The sequence below is a fragment of the Callorhinchus milii genome, unplaced genomic scaffold, assembly GCF_018977255.1.
Source record: "Callorhinchus milii isolate IMCB2004 unplaced genomic scaffold, IMCB_Cmil_1.0 Scaffold9, whole genome shotgun sequence".
Lineage (NCBI taxonomy): Eukaryota > Metazoa > Chordata > Chondrichthyes > Chimaeriformes > Callorhinchidae > Callorhinchus > Callorhinchus milii.
In genome coordinates this window covers 21,084,716-21,089,071 of record NW_024704750.1, presented here as the reverse complement: position 1 = coordinate 21,089,071, position 4,356 = coordinate 21,084,716, and positions in this window count along the sequence as shown.

Here is a 4,356-nt window from a genome sequence, read left to right as displayed (position 1 = left end):
TTCTCTTGTCATCCGATACCTCACATGTGCGAGCGTGCTTGTCGGCTACACTCTCACCCCCGCTCCCACTACCCTCCGACCCAATGGATTCCAACCCCCAGTTAAAGTGCAAACCCTCGACTGTCCAACGCCTTGGACCATCCTTCTGACATCAAAAATAAGTGCTGTATAAATGTAAATTTATACAGTTCCTAGACAGGAGTCCTGTAGCTCAGTGGTTAGAGCACTCGCTTTGCAAGCGAGAGACCTGAGATCAATCCCCGGGGGGTCAGGGCGAAACCTTGGGCAAGTTTCCTTACTCCACACAGAGCCTAATAATAATCCCTCCAAAACCAAAAACAATAATAAATTGGTCATTTTCAATCCACGACTGTTTGTGGGACATTGCTGTGCGCAATTGGCTGCCGCGTTCACCCACAAATATACAGTCAATTCACTTTACAGTGTGTTCTGTGAAGCGCTTTGGGACGTCCTCCCGACGTGAAAAGCGCTATATCAAATGCAAGGATTATTATTATTATTATTAAATTTGTGGTTGTATGTCTTCAAGCCCTCCACGACATTGCCGCTTCCTACCTCCGTGATTCGCTAACCCCTTATCAACCTGTCCGCTCAGCAGTCTCCGGCCTGCTCCAAGTCCCCAGCCCGCCCCACTGTCGGCAGTCAGGCCTTCAGCCTCTCTGCTCCCACCCTTTAGAACCCCATCCCACATTCCCTTCGCTCGCTCGCTTGCTCCCTTGCCTCCTTCAAGGCACGTCCCAAGACCCTCCTCTTCGATGGTGCATTCGGCCACCCTCCCTGCCCTCCACCCTCCCTCACCCCAACCTTCTCTGCCCAGGTTCAAATCCCCGACTCCAGCACCTTGGAACGTCCTCCCGATGAGAGAGGCACTGCACAAATGTAATTTTGTATTGTACTGTAACCAGGACCAGAAAATCCCAGTCCATTGCTGGTCTCAGGCAGCAGTGCATCAGTCTACGCTCCCCTGGGGATAGGGGAAATCTGTGACCATTCCTTTTGTTCACTATCCAGTCAACCCTGTTGGAAAGTGTCTGCGCATCTAGGATGAGGGTCTGATCAGGATGACACCTGCACGGTTGGATGTCTTTTGCCAGTGTTTGCTGTCCCAAAACTACCCTCTGTGAAGGGCGTATATATAGATGCAAGTTGTTGTTGTTGTTCAGGCACACACCCATTGACCTGGGCAAGGTTTTAAAAAAAAGGTTTGTTTTAAAAGAAAAAATTATATTCAACTTCAATCTTCTTAATTATAAATATTAGGAACTCGTAAATACACAGCACACATTAAAATTCTGGATATATTTGAATAATAATCCTTAAATTTGATACAGCGCCTCATCACGTTGTTAAGACGTCTCAAAGCATCACAGAATATACTGTAAAGTGAGTTGACTGCATTTTTCGGGTGAAACCTAGAGTTTGAGGTGCTAATCAATGCTCAAAGCAAAATGCAATACAAATTTCATTTGTACAGCGCTTTTCACATCAGGAGGATGTCCCAAGGCACTGAACAGTCAGGGATTTGGACCCGAGCTGGGGAGGGTATGAGGGTGGTCGAAGAGGAGGGTTTTGATACGTGCCTTGAAAGAGGCAAGAAAGTGGACGAGGTGAAGGGAATATGGGATGGAGTTCCATAGGGTGGAGGCAGAAAGGCTGACGGCCCGGCCACCGATGGTGGAGCAGGCCGGGCAGGGGACGTGGAGTAGGCCTGAGTGGAGGGAGTGGACAGGTTGATATGGGGTCAGCAGGTTGCAGAGGTAGGAAGAGGCAAGGCTGTGGAGGACCTAGAAGGAGAGGACGAGATTTTTGGACTCTATCCTCTGGGGAATAGGGAGCCAGTGGAGTTGGACGAGATTGTGGGTGATGGGGTCATGGAGCCTGGTGCAGGAGAGGACACAAGCTGCAGAGTTCTGGATGATCTGCAGCTTGTACAGGGAAGAGTTGGGAACGCCGACAAGCAGGGAGTTGGCGTAGTTGAGCCTTGAGGTGACAAATGCATGGATGAGGGTTTCGGTGGCCTGAGGAGTGAGGCAGTGAGGGAGCCGGGTGATGTTGTGGAGGTGGGGGAAGGCAGAGCGGTGATGGAGAGATGTGGAGCAGAAAGGACTGTTGAGGGTCAAACAAGATTCATGACTGGCTCAGTAAGGTGGAGTGTGCATCCTTGGATGGTGATGCTGTCAGCGCCTGAGGTGTGGAGGCGCTGTCGGGAGCCAATTAATAGGTCTGTTCAACTGTAGAAAGTTAGCTCTCATCCAGGGCTTGATGTCTGATAGACAATCTGTCAGGACCGCAGTGGTTCTGGAGTCGAGGGTGGAGGCAGAGAGAGAGTTGGGTGTCATCTGTGTACATGTGCAGAATGATGCAGAATATGACAAATGTCTCCTGACACAATATAAATTCTTGTTTCAATACTCTTAACGGTATAGGTGGAGCTTTCCAGCCAATGTGGTTAAGCGACTGGTCGTCCAATAACTTTAAAGAGACTATCGCTGGTCTTTATGGTGGAAATAAATTTACTGTGGATTTGGTGTTCTCCCGAGAGTAATTCTTACTTAATACAAAGGATTAGAAGGTGAAAGGTTTGACAATTTATCAAGAAGACTTGATCAACGACTGATCTTTGCTGTATTCAGATGGAATTAATCTCTCATAAAACTCAATGGGGTACTCGTTTCTCTCTGCTTCTCTCACCCTGGCCTCGGTCGTTCCTCTCCTACCCATAGCCTTAACCCATATTACATGGGTTATACTGTGTCAGTCTGGCTCAGTGGTAGCATTCTCGCTTTGAGTCAGAAGGTTGTGGGTCCAAGCCCCATATCAGGGCTTGAAATCACATTAACTGACACTCCAGTGCAGTGCTGGGGGGGTGTTGCATTGTCCGAGGTGCCATCCTTTGGATGAGGCATTAAACCAACGTCCCGTCTACCTGTTGAGGTGAACGTTAAAGATTCCATCACACCATTTGAAAAGAGAAGGGAGTTTCTGTTGAATGTACTGATTGTGCATTTGTAGCCAAACGTGGCAACCAATTTGCAGGTAGAAGGGTGACTAACTGAAGTTTTCTGGAGGAATGTTGCCCAGGACACTAGACAAAACTTCCTTTGTGTTTCAAATATTGGCTTGGGATCCACGTGAAGATCAGGCGGATAGGACCTCCAGCAAAACAGTGGCTCATCCAGTACTGCTCTGCAGTGCGAGCCTGGAGCATGAGCACAAGTCCCACAGCTGGGCTTGAACCTTCAACAACTTGGATTTACGCGGGTAGCGACTTGGAGCACTTAACAGTGGCGGAGTTTGACATCGAACTCGGGAGAGAAGGGAAGGGTAATAATTAAAAGAAAACTTGCATTTGATATAGCGCCTTTTCACGTTGTTGAGCATTTCACAGACAACATTGTAAAGTAGATTGACTTTATTTTGTGGGTGAAACGTGGTAGCCAATTGCGCACAGCAGTGTCCCACAAACAGTCAAGGAATGAATAGCCGATTTTTTTTTGGACGGGGGGAGGAATTATTAACCCCGGAAAGCGATCTGCCAATCAACTAACAATCGAGTTCCCACTTACTGCTGGATAAACAGAGTCTTCTGGAGCAAGGAAACTTGCCTAAGGTTTCTCCCCACCTGGGAATCAAACCAGGGTCCTCTTGCTTGCGAGGTGAGTGCGCTAACCTCTAAGATACGGGACTCCACTTAGCGTAAGAGGGGAAGAGGAATCCCCATCGCAAAAATACCGTAAATTGTGTTGAGGAAGCTGAGATTTCTGCCCGAAACATTTTTTTAAAACAATGTTCTGCATGTAACATACATGGCCCAGGAATGTCATAATGACTCTTAGTTAAAGTCCAGGATAACCCGCTTGCATTTGCGCTGCGCGCTCCTTCCAATCCTGAAATACCAGATCGGGATTACGCTGTCTGTTGAGAATTATCCGATCTTTAATCTGGAGTGGAAATCACATCCAGGCTTCTAAAGCGCCAGCTGTAATCATTTTTGCAGTTAGCGACTTACCAACCCGAATTGTAAAGGTTAACCCTTTCCTAGGCACGTTCCAATGTATAGGTCAAAAGGATGTGTAGCCTGGGTCCAGTTCGCAAGCAGTAGGACCTGGGTTCGATTCCCGGACAGGGTGAAATGTTAGGCATCTTTCCTTACTCCACACTCCTCTGCTTATCTAACAGTAAGTAGGAACCCGATTGTTAGTCGATTGGCGGATCGCTTTTCCGGGGGTAATAATTCCTTCAAAAAAATAATTTAAAAAGAATAATTATTTGGTTACTCAATCCACGACTGTTAGTGGGACAATTGGCTCCGCGTTTCGCCCACAAAGTATACAG